This window comes from Mus musculus, chromosome 7 (assembly GCF_000001635.26).
Source record: "Mus musculus strain C57BL/6J chromosome 7, GRCm38.p6 C57BL/6J".
In the NCBI taxonomy this organism is placed as follows: domain Eukaryota; kingdom Metazoa; phylum Chordata; class Mammalia; order Rodentia; family Muridae; genus Mus; species Mus musculus.
The window spans coordinates 26940372-26953825 of NC_000073.6; the positions used below are offsets into that span (position 1 = coordinate 26940372).

A 13454-nucleotide genomic window follows, 5' to 3' on the forward strand; every position below is an offset into this window, starting at 1 on the left:
TTCCCTTTGAAGGTGCATAAGATTTTTAAAAGCAGCATTTCTTGGTTTTTCAGAGCCTGTTCTTAGTAGACAAAGGGAAGATTTATGACAGAAATTTAGGACAACACCAGTGTGGAGAGCATAGGCTGACCCTGGAATACTGAAGCTATAAGAAGAGGAGGAGCAAATAACCATGCTGATCTTATGTTGCTGAATTTCTTTTAAAAAAAAATTCAACATTTCTGTGTGTGGTATCACACACCTTTAATCCCAACACTCAGGAGGCAGAGGCAGGTGGATCTCTGAGTTCAAGGCCAGTCTGGTCTACAAAGCAAGTCTAGGATAGCTAGCGCTTGTTACAAAGAGAAATTCTGTCTCAAAACCCAAACCGAAATATCCAACATCTCTTTATTTATTTATTTATTTATTTATTTATTTATTTATTTATTTGTGTGTGTGTGTGTGTGTGTACATTACATGTGCATGTGTCACTGTGTATAAGTGGAGGTCAGAACAAAACTTGTAGGGACTTGATTCTCTTTTTTGATCATGTGGACTTTAGCATTGAACTATGAACATCAAGCTTGGTGGGTCTTACCTGCTGAAATGTACCACCAAACTCAGTTATTTAAGGTATGATAAGGACAACAACCTTTTGGTGATTATGTTGTATTCTGAGAAGGTTAAGTTAATGTATGCTTGGTCATTTGGGTCTTAGTGCCAACTGGGCTGTTTCAATGGTGACTTCATTAAGGTTACTCCATTACCTGGCACTGCCTTCTCTGGGAGATACATGAGGACCAAGGCTAGAGGCAGATGAGTTTTGAAAACATCATCAGAAGTGGGCAGAGAGATCCACTGGCAGTTATGATATCAGATAGACCGAGGAAATCAGCGACATAAGTAGACACTATATTAGCAAAGAAGTTGGTATTGAATGAGTTAAACTTAGTTTTCTACTTCTGGTGCTGAAGGGGCTTGGCAGTTGCTTTCATTAAAGTATAAGGGTGGCACCAGGTGGGGCCTGAGGGTGTGGCACCACATGGTTCCTGAGGGTGGTCCTAGCAGCTTTGTATGCAAGTATCAGATATGAGTTGAGATTGACTTCCACTTGATCCTAGAAAGGGCTCACTGTGGGTTGCTGGGACACCTTTGATAGTTGGTCCATTCAGAACTACACCACTGTGGAGAGCTCTTGGTGTCTCTTATAGAAATTTGGCAAGTACTTGTCACTGGGCTCAGAGGAGGTAGTAAGATTAGATAAGCATATTTGGCTCAGTGGTTAAGTGCACTAACGGGAGCACTCTGACCCTGGGACTCAGGGGAGGTCTCCATTTTCTCTCTGGTGCCTCTCTAAGGCGGGTCCATTCAGAAATGCACAGGCTGCAGAAGCAGCAGAGCAGCTGGGACAGGTCTTATGGGCCTACATCTGCAGCCAGGAGGTGGGGCTGTTCTGCAGCCCTTTGTGCACTGGTCTTGCTATGAGAGAGTCAGTCTCCCAGGAGTGCTGACACAGGCTTACACACTCACAGGAGGAACAAGCTCCAGGCAGACACAGCAAGAATATCTAACACCAGAGATTACCAAATGGCAAAAGGGAAATGCAAGAACCTTACCAACAGAACCCAAGACTACTTGGCATCATCAGAACCCAGTACTCCCACCACAGCGAGTCCTGGAAACCCTAACACACTGGAAAAGCAAGATTTGGATTTTAAATCATATCTCGTGATGCTGGTAGAGGATTTTAAGAAGGACATTAATAACTCCCTTAAAGAAATACAGGAGAACACAGCTAAACAGGAGAAGCGCTTAAAGAGAAAACACAAAAAACACTTAAAGAATTATAGGAAAACACAACCAAACAGGTGATGGAATTGAACAAAACCATCCAGGATCTAAAAATGGAAGTAGAAACAATAAAGAATTCACAAAGGGAGAAAACTCTGGAGATAGAATTCCTAGGAAAGAAATCATGAGCCATAGATGCAAGCATTACCAACAGAATACAAGAGGTGGATAAGAGAATCTCAGGTGCAGAAGATTTCATAGAAAACATGGACACAACAATCAGAGAAAATGCATAATGGAAAAAGATCCTAACTCAAAACATCCAGGAAATCCAGGGCACAATGAGAAGACCAAACCTATGGATAATAGGTATAGATGAGAACGAAGATTTTCAACTTAAAGGACCAGTAATTATCTTCAACAAAATTATAGGAGAAAACTTCCCTAACCTAAAAAAGAGATACCCATGAACATACAAGAAGCCTACAGGACTCCAAGTAGACTGGACCAGAAAAGAAATTCCTCCTTACACATAATAATCAGAACAAAAAATGCACTAAATAAAGATAGAATACTAAAAGCAGCAAGGGAAAAGGTTAAGTAACATATAAAGACAGACCTATCAGAATTACACCAGACTTCTCACCAGAGACTCTGAAACCCAGAAGATCCTTGACAGATGTCATACAGACCCTAAGAGAACACAAATGCCAGCCCAGGCTACTATGCCTAGCAAAACTCTCAATTACCATAGATGGAGAAACCAAACTATTTCAGGACAAAACCAAATTTAAACAATATCTTTCCATGAATCTAGCCATTCAAAGGATAATAAAGGGAAGATTCCAACACAAGGAGGAAAATTATACCCTTGAAAAAGGAAGAAAGTAATACTTCAACAAACCTAAAAGAAGACAGCCACATGAACAGAATCCCAACTCTAACAAGAACAGGAAGCAACAATTATTTTTCCTTGATATCTCTTAATATCTATGGACTCAATTCCCCAATAAAATGACATAGACTAACAGACTGGCTACATAAACAGGATGCAACATTTTGCTGCATACAGGAAACTCACCTTTGGGACAAAGACAGACACTACCTCAGAGTAAAAGGCTGGAAAACAATTTTCCAAGCAAAAGGTCCCAAGCAACAGCTGGAGTAGCCATTCTAATATCGAATAAAATTGACTTTCAACCTCAAGTTATTAAAAAAAGACAAGGAAGGACACTTCATGCTCATCAAAGGTAAAATCTACCAAGATGCACTCTTAGTTCTGAACATATATGCTGTAGTAAGCCAGCCCACGGCCTACATGAACCGGGTATTTCCAGAAGGCTGACTGGGGCTGAAAGAGAGAGACTGCGAGAAAGGAATAATGAAGCCAAGGCAAATTTTTTTTCTGATCAAGGTCCGAGAGTATACTAAGAGATTGTGCTTATAAGGGGGAAGGCCCATCCCCCCCCCCACCAGTCCATCCTTGGTGCTTTGTTGCCATACTGCCATGCTGTCAGCACTTGGTCACCAGGATGTTGTTTATTCAGGAATGTCTCAAGAAGACAGGTTCAACTTCTCCATTGTTGGTGGGATTGCAAGCTTGTATATCCACTCTGGAAATCAGTCTGGAGGTTCCTCAGAAAACTGCACATAGTCCTACCGGAGGATCCCACAATACCTATCCTGGGCATATATCCAGAAGATGTCCCAACCGGTAAGAAGGACACATGCTCCACTATGTTCATAGCAGCCTTATTTATAATAGTCAGAAGCTGAAAAGAACCCAGATGCCCCTCAACAGAGGAATGGATACAGAAAATGTGGTACATTTACACAATGGAGTACTACTCAGCTATTAAAAAGAATGAATTTATGAAATTCCTAGGCAAATGGATGGACCTGGAGGGCATCATCCTGAGTGAGGTAACCCAATCACAAAGGAACTCACACAATATGTACTCACTGATAAGTGGATATTAGCCCAGAAACTTAGGATACCCAAGATATACGATACAACACATGAAACTCAAGAAGAATGAAGACCAAAGTGTGGACACTTTGTCCCTTCTTAGAATTGGGAACAAAACACCCATGGAAGGAGTTACAGAGACAAAGTTTGGAGCTGTGAAGAAAGGATGGACCATCTAGAGACTGCCATATCTGGGGATCCATCCCATAATCAGCTTCCAAACGCTAACACCATTGCATACACTAGCAAGATTTTGCTGAAAGGACCCAGATATAGCTCTCTCTTGTGAGACTATGCCAGGGCCTAGCAAACACAGAAGTGGATGCTCACAGTCAGCTATTGTATGGATCACAGGGCCCCCAATGGAGGAGCTAGAGAAAGTACCCAAGGAGCTAAAGGGATCTGCAACCCTATAGATGGAACAACATTATGAACTAACCAGTACCCCGGAGCTCTTGACTCTAGCTGCATATGTATCAAAAGATGGCCTAGTTGGCCATCACTGGAAAGAGAGGCCCATTGGACTTGCAAACTTTATATGCCCCAGTACAGTTGAATGCCAGGGCCAAAAAACGGGAGTGGGTGGGTAGGGGAGTGGGGGGGAGGGTATGGGGGACTTTTGGGATAGCATTGGAAATGTAAATGAGGAAAATAACTAATAACAATATTTAAAAAAAAAAAAAAAAGACAGGTTCAGCCTCTCCTCAGGTAGCAGAATCTCAGGGCAGTTGTCACTTCAAAAGAAGCCAGCCCAGTCAGAAAGCTGCACCACAGGTGGCCCCACCTCAGTGGCAACAAGGTCTATACCAGTCTGCTTCAGCCTGCGGGAGGCTACAATTCCCCCCCCCCCGATTATATAATAAAAATAGCTGGACCGAGACACAAAATTTATTTATGCTCCATAATCCTGCCTGGGAGTTATGGTGGCTGGTGGCTGCGCCTGGCTTAGAAAATCTCAGATTTTCCCGAGCTATTCTTATCTATCAAGGAGCGTACATGCAGCTTGTTTGTTTATTTTACACAAACATGGCTCTGTGGTGTATTATTAACAAACCACGGCCTCTTGGCATGTACCTCTGTCTTAGATTGATATGGCCCCAAAATCTGGTTGCCCGTCATTGACTGTCTGGCCCTCATAGCACACCTTATTCCCAAATCAGACCAAAGCCACAATACATAATATGCTTCTTCATATTGATGAATTTCTGCCACGTGCACTTGCTGGAGGCAAGGCTGCAAGCTTGCTGAAATCAGGCTGTAAGGAGAGACTGACCTGCTTGAAAAACAAAGTAGAGATAGATGAAAAGCAACAGGATAAAAGCTTCTTTGTGGAAGTCCAGGTACTTTATTCAGTTGCAAATTAGCAATGATCAAGATCAGACTCTGACATCCTGGTGTGGAGGAGCTGGCTTTGAGAATTAGCAGAGAAGCCAAAAATTCTCTGAAAGTGGAGGATGTACTCCAAATTAACTTTTTTGGCCATCAATGAGGTTAGAATCATGCTTACTAGAAGATTCAGGATCTGTGTCCACTTGACGAACAAGTCTTTCAGGCAGCCATCGTGCTCTGTCTTCTTTTTGTGAAAAAACACAGACAGAACCTCTTCCCCAGATTAAGATGGTGTCTGGACTATTCCACATATTAGTTAATGGGTCTCACCATTTAACCATGGCATAAGAACTGGAAGTAACTGGATGTCAGTGGCGATCTGCTGCAGACTGACCTTTAACATCAGTTTGCAAAAAAAAAAAAAAAATGTAAAACGAACAAGACAAAAGCAAGATGTGCTTTTGGTGACTTTAGGGGATATAACTGTCCCTGTTTTGTCTTTAAAAGCCATTTTTTCTTGGGCAAGCGTGGCATTGAGGAGCACATCCAAGAGGAGGTGGGCCTTCTCATTGATTCATTTCGGAAGACGAACGGTAAGCAGAGCACCACAAGCGGACCTACCAAGGGTTAGACAGCCAAAGCAGCACCATACCATGTCCCCAGATAGAAACAAACAAGGAAGAGCATGCTGGTACCCACTGTGCAATCTAGTGTCTGGGGTTTTGGCTCAGCATTGTAGCCAGTGCCATTTATAATTCTCTGATTCAAAGTATCTGAAGCTAACACCCAGGCAATGCTTTTTGCCTAGTTCCAATGTCTCCCTCTCCTTTCTCCTCCTTCTCCCCACCCATAGGTGCTTTCATTGACACCACCTTTTACCTTAGCCGAACAGTCTCCAATGTCATTAGCTCAATCATCTTCAGGGACCGCTTTGACTATGAGGACAAAGAGTTCCTGTCACTGCTTTGAATGATGCTGGGAAGCTTCCAGTTCACTGCTACCTCCATGGGGCAGGTAATCTGTTTCAAACTTGTCCTACCCTACCTCTGCTGCCAGCTCACTCCCAAAGTGCTTCCAGCAAGTACCTTCAAACTATCTCTACAGGTTGCTCAAGAACAAATGTCAATACACAGACACTCTCAACAGCTGTGCCTGAATCCAAAACCCATAATCTGTCTCCCTCTCCCTCTCTCCCTCTCCCTCTCCTCACACTCTCCCTCCCCTTCCTCTCCTCCTCCCCGTCCCCCTCCTCCTCTTCCTCCCCTCCTCCTCCCCCTCCCCTCCCTGCCTCTCTCTCTCTCTCTCTCTCTCTCTCTCTCTCTCTCTCTCTCTCACACACACACACACACACACACACACACAGAGAGCCACTCAGCTCTTTCAGCTGGGCACACGTTACCACCACAATTCATTTTAATCTCTAACACAAGATCACGATGGGACAGGTCCCCTGAATATTCCTCCCCTCTTGAGTTGCTGGGCATCTGGTGCTGCAGAACCCAGCTCACTCAGAGCATGTGCCATCTGCAAAGATATTCTGAGCTAGCCCACTGGAGTACGTAGATGAGTACCCCTTACTCAGCCATGGAACTACCCAAACATCTGCAGCTCTAAGCAAAATTTCTACACAGAGTGTCCACCAAAAACCTAAGTAAGGGTCTTCCAAAACAGCTCATTCACACACCTAAGTAGGGCCATCTGTGAAGCCATTTGAATGACAGAGCAGGTGAACACATGAATGTCAACACTGCTTAAACTACAAATTAAAAAATAATTTGGACAAGTGTATATTGTGTATTGAGCATAGTCACCCTCACACCCCTACCTTCCCTTTCTCACACCTCCTCCTGTTAGTCCTGTTTGTCCATAGACAGTTTTATTTTCAAGTGATATACATGTACATATATATGCATACATATGTACACACATGATTTGTCATCAGTACCACAGATTGAAGGAACACATACACATTATCTCTAATGCTGATTTAGACTTGTTTGATGTGATAATCTCCTGTTGTAACTGCTTTCCTGGAAATTCCATAACATTGTTTTTAATGGGGGAAAAATAGTTCAGTGATTATATATAGTTCCTGACACTGTTTTGAATGATGCTGGGAAGCTTCCACACATTTCCTCCTTTATTACCTGTTTTAATACTGGACAAACTGATAACCTTCACCAATCCAAATCCTGCTAGTATATAAACAGCTGCCTCCAGCTAAAGTCACTCAAATACTTAAGCATCTACAGATGTAACTTCAGCCCAGCAACTGGATGTCATCCAATGTAGCCATACTCAAAAACCCCAAACCCATATATGCAACCAAATCCACCTCACTTAAAATATTGGATAATAGCCATCACATTTAAACTGTGTTGCCACCTTGCACCACCTGGTTATCTGAACTCCAGGACAAGTGACAGAGAAGTCCCTTGCCTGAAGACAGATGCCACCTCTTGGATTTTATGCCGACAGCTTCCTTGATTTTTCCTCCCTTTTCTACCCTCAGCTCTATGAGATGTTCTCTTCTGTGATGAAACACCTGTCAGGACCCCAGCAACAGGCCTTTAAGGAGCTGCAGGGCCTGGAGGACTTCATAACCAAGAAAGTGGAACACAATCAGCGCACGCTGGATCCCAATTCCCCAAGGGACTTCATCGACTCCTTCCTCATCCGAATGCTGGAGGGAAACCCAGAAGCTAGGGAGTGTGGCCGGAGGTTCAAAGCCAAGGAAGCAAGATGAAATCACACTTGGGGTGGAGGGGACAGTGGACCACTCAGATCAGTCCCTCATTATAAACCTCACACATTAACCACGCAGCACCACTGTTCTGTCCACTGCTCAGTCTCAGGAGAATGGACAGACTGAGATCGCAGCCAGTGTATTAAAAGCTTAGTGATATCCACTTATTCAGTACTCACATTTCTTGGGCAAGGTTGTGCTATGACTCCCATCTTACAAATGAGGAGGCTGCAGCTCTGAGAATATAGGCAACTTGTCTTATATCACAGCAGGAGGGCCATGTATCCTACCTCACTGTCTCAGGCTGATGCATGGATGTAACATACCCCTTAACTTTGCCTGTCCTTGTCATTCGCATCTGTAGAACAGGTGACCTAGCTTTTCCGTGACCTTCTCTCACCTGTGCAGAACAGAAGGGGGGTAACGGTGGTGTTTTGTGATAAGTCCTTGTTATGTAGCCCTAGTTGGCCTGAAACTTGCTGTGTAGGCCAGGCAAGTCTCAACCCTGTGGTGGTCCTCCCAGGTCTGCTTTCTGATGTCTTGGATTATCAGCATGTGGTACCCAGCTGAGAGGGAACTTTATGCAGTCTGAGTGCAAAGGACTGAGGGATGAGATTCCTCTAGAAAATATTAAGGCTCATAATGAAGAGTTGGAATCTTGTTGCCTAACACTCATTCTGTCTAAGGGCTGGAAAGATGGCTCAGTGGTTAAGAGTGCTGGCTGCTTTCCCACAGTGGCAGGGGTGGGGCATTCAATCCCAGCATCTACATGGCAGCTCATAACCATGTAACTACAGTCCCAGTAGATCCGATGCGCTCTTCTTCCCTCCGTGGTTACTGAACACAAGTAGCACTCTGACACCCATGCAGGTAGAACACTCGGTACACATAAAAGTAATTTTTACAGAGCTCTGTTATCTATCTCAGAAAACCCATCTCTACTTTTCCCTGACTTCCTCCAACATGACGTCTGTACCATTGTTTCTCAGTCGCTCTCCAGCCTTACTTTCCTAAATATTTCTACAGTTTAAAAATTGACAACTCGGGCTGGTGAGATGGCTCAGTGGGTAAGAGCACCCGACTGCTCTTCCGAAGGTCCAGAGTTCAAATCCCAGCAACCACATGGTGGCTCACAACCATCCGTAACAAGATCTGACTCCCTCTTCTGGTGTGTCTGAAGATAGCTACAGTGTACTTACTATAATAATAAATAAAAAATCTTAAAAAAAAAAATTGACAACTCAGTTGGTCACTAGCAATTGAACAACCAGCTAAGTGATGACTGACAGAAGAACATTTAGGGCACTGGGTCACTTCAAAGGTCTGAAACCAGGAGAATAGCCAGGGTTCCCCTTCTCCACCTTAGGTCTGAGCCAAAGAGAAGTGAGTTCAAGTTGGAGAAAAACTAGAAGGATACCAAGAGTGTAAGGAGAGGATTTGACCTGAATCTTCCCCTCCCTGCAGGAGAAGAAGAACCCCAATACTGAGTTCTACATGAAGAACTTGGTGCTGACTACACAAAATCTCTTCTTTGCTGGCACAGAGACTGTCAGCACCACCCTGCGCTATGGCTTTCTGTTGCTCATGAAGCACCCAGATATTGAGGGTAAGGAAGGCTTCAAGGAACAGGAAAGCAGGGGTTAAGTGGAGTGTGACGTGAATACAGACTCTAAACTTGCATCTTGCATCTGAACTTGTCTGCCACAATATCCCCTACATCTCTCAAAAAAATGGACTCTCAGATAATTAGCTACTCCCTGCTTTACCTAGACAGAGCCACAGCTGGTGGGTACCAGTGGGCTGGTGTGTTGCTCATCTGTACTTGAAAGGAGCTACTTTCTGCTCCCCAGGTCACCAGCTAAACATCCTTTCCATATAATTCTGGTGCAATTCACACAGATCCCAAGAAGCAGTTTCACCAATGCATGATTTGCATGTTGTGAAAATGATCTACAATGCCATACAATGTTCCCTGGCCTCCATCCTGTCTGAGTTTCTCCACTATGAAGTTCTTGGATACCTAAACCAATCCCTGTTCTTCTCAGCCAAGGTCCACAAGGAGATTGATTGGGTGACTGGCAGGAACTGGCAGCCCAAGTATGAGGACCGAATGAAGATGCCCTATGCGGAGGCTGTAATCCATGAGATTCAGAGATTTGCAGACATGATCCCCATGGGCCTGGCTCGAAGGGTCACCAAGGACACCAAGTTTCGAGATTTCCTCCTCCCCAAGGTGCTGATTCACCCAGCCTAGAGTGACCTCTAGCCCTCTTCATGGGCCTCTAGGACCTTCTCCTCATTAGAGTCCACCCAGACCCTCTCTCGGTTCCTCAGTGACAGATTTTCTCTGCCACCACACCCACTGCCCTCTTACTTAGAACTCCTATATCTTGGCTTTTCTCTAAGACTTTCCCACCCAGGAATTTTAAATCCATGCCTCTCAAGAAGTATAAGCTTAATTGATCAAGATCTTGACTGTTTTAGAGACAGGAGTCTCATGTCTGCCATACATTCTGTTTAGGGCTACATAAATTTAATACCCCTCAAATCTTGACTTGAGAGACATGAATTGCATAGCTCTCAACCTCCCACCCCAAAAGACAGAGCCCATGTCACTCACTCATCCTCTCTAATAGAACATGAGTCCTACATACCCCATATCTCCATCTCAAGAATAACCTCACATTCTTCAAAGCTCCTCCCTCAAAGCCCCCACAACTCACATATGTTATCTTCATCTTTACCTGGGATATCCTAGCTCACACTTCTAACCCCTGAAGGCCAGCAGGACACTCATCTAAATCTACCTGATCGAGTCTCTTTATCATCACCAGGGTACTGAAGTGTTTCCTATGCTGGGCTCTGTGCTGAAAGACCCCAAGTTCTTCTTCAACCCCAAAGACTTCAACCCAAAGCACTTCCTAGATGACAAGGGACAGTTTAAGAAGAGTGATGCCTTTGTGCCCTTTTCCATTGGTAAGAACCCACTGTCTAGTGCCAGACTACTGCTCACACTAACAGAGATAGCTTATTCATTGCTTCCATTTGAGGCAACCATGTATCTCTCTCCACCTTGGAATAGTCTCTTGTATCTAACTCTGAGAACACTAGCTGCAGCTCCCATAATTCTCAATCAACATGTATCAGAACTCTGGAAAAGTGATGGTCAAACTTTAATAATAGGTGAGGGGAAATGCAAGCTCAAACTGAGTCAGAGGTCTTTCTCAGGTCATACAACCAACCAGTTCTTAGAAAAGATGTGGCCACATGGCAGCCATTCAATCTGGCTTCTCTCTCTTGGCCTCTCCTGAATTGCTCTGCTTGGCCTCATACTAACTTTGGCAATATGTCCTAATCTTCTGTCTCCTTCTCATTCTCTGGCTTGTTCTATCTTTACCTGTGTCTAGCTTGTTTTCTTTCTACAACCTGCCTCTGTACAACTGTCCCAGTAAAACTGCCTCTTTTATCCATTTTTCTTCGTCTGCACTGCTCTCTTAAGTAACTTCCCTTTCAGCTTTTCTTCTGAGAGCTGAGCATATCCCATTCTGTCAAATCTTTCTCTGATTCATCACTTTGTCTGCCACTCAATTAGACATCACTTTCAAACATGAGTGCTTCCTTCTACAAACTAACTTTATCTTCATTGTTTGTAAAAGTGTATACTGAAGGTTTGTCTGTATTCCTGCCAGAGAAATTAAAGGTGTGTGCTAAGGCAGAGCCACACAACTAGAAACAGGTTTTTCCAGTAAATAACACAATCTCAGGGTTCACAGTGTGATTGAATATTCTGCAACAAAAGGGAATACACATTTCTCATTGTTACAGCCTGGTGTGGATCAACACACCTCAAGTACAAGTACAACTGATGCTCACAGATTAGAGCTTTCCTTAAAGATCTCAGCACTTGCTACCATGGAGAAACCAGCCAGGGATTTGCTACTGGCAAAAACTGGCTTTACTTTCCCCTGTCTTGTCTCTTTAGGAAAACAGCATTGTTTTGGAGAAGAACTGGCTAGGATGGAACTCTTCCTCTTCCTCACAAACATCATGCAGAACTTCCACTTCAAATCCACACAGGCACCCCAGGACATCGATGTGTCTCCTAGACTCGTGAGCTTTGCCACTATCCCACCAAACTACACTGAGTTTCTTGTCCCATTGAGCCTGGGCTGCATGAGGTTAAAGGGAATGATTGAGACCAGACAAGTCAGGGGTTGAAACTTAGAAAAGGTCAAAGGTACAGAAGAAACACAGGACACAGCGTAGACTTGCAGAGGATATTTCAAAGGTAGCCAGAGAAGGGGGAAATTTATACTATGTTGTCAATAGGAATAATAAAATAATAAAAGTAGATATTATTTATGGCATAAGTAGTCTTTGTCAAGTTTATGCTAAAGGGTCTTGTGATCTCAATTAACACTCATAAGTGCATGGGAAGGGGAAGAGAGTTTATGCTCATTTTATTAGTGAATCACATTCTTGATCTTATATGTCCCTAACCTAACTGTATTTGTAAGTTTACCAAAGTCTCACAGAATCCAAGAGCTCAGGAACATTTGGACAAAGATCTGTGTGCTTTGGCCTTGGGTAGATTTTCAAACATCACCACCTCTCAAATAAAACAGAAAAGCTCATGTCTATTGCCACATCAACCTGTGCAGAGGTATTTCCAGAGCTTTGGATGGGCAGCGGGCCTGGATCCACCATCCACCCAGCTATGCTTTGATCTACTTACAGAGAATACTCAGGGCCAGCACAATGACATGAGTGTGTGCTGATTCATGGATGTACACCTAAGTGTGTTGCAGAGTTTCCTCCGGCTATGCACGAGTATATCTTCTGCAATAAGTTGGTTTCCAAAGGCCAAGTGTTTGCTCATTTATCTGGGGTCAGAACCACTTAGAGTGTGAAAAGCATATACTACAGTGCACTAGTGTAAATCTGGTTAGTGGATGCCTGTGTGATGCACAGTCTCAAGAGCAGAGTACACAGCAGCCAGCACCTTTTAGGCTTCTTACTTTCATGATGCCAGTATAAGGCATACTCAGCAGCAAGAAACGGGAATAAGGGTATCATGATGACATCTTTGGGAACTGTATTGCAAGCCCTCCGTGGTGGTAAATTTCAACCCTACAAGCTGCAGATTCTTCCTGGAAGAATTAAGTGAGAATGGAGAGAAGAGAGGAGATGAGGGATGGGGAGGTGATGGGGTGGGGTGGGACCAATGGCTCAATTGGAAAAGTGCTTGCTGGGCAGGCATGAGTTTGGATTCCCAACACCCCTCACAAGTCTGTCTTAATGGCACAAGCCTGTTGTAATGGCACAAGCCTGTCGTAATGGCACAAGCCTGTCACCCTAACGCTGGGAGGTGAGGGAAAGTTGCCAGGTTCCTGAAGCTCACTGGGCAGCCCAATCCAGCCAAATGTTGAACTCTAGACTTCATTAGAGATTCTGTCTCAAAAAGCAAAGTGGAGACAGGAAGATCAACAGAGTCAACTAACCTAGGGGCTAGAAAAGTAGACCCTTGGGCCTCTCAAAGACTGAGCCACTAACCAAAAAGCATACATAGGTTGGACAGAGGCTCCAGGCACATATGTAGCAGATGTACATCTCACAGTCTTTATGTGGGTTCCCAACAAC

At 44.0% G+C, this 13454-nt stretch overlaps 1 pseudogene; it reads left to right on the plus strand.

Annotated features, from left to right (window-relative positions):
* Cyp2a21-ps (cytochrome P450, family 2, subfamily a, polypeptide 21, pseudogene) lies at nucleotides 5587-12181 on the plus strand (annotated as a pseudogene).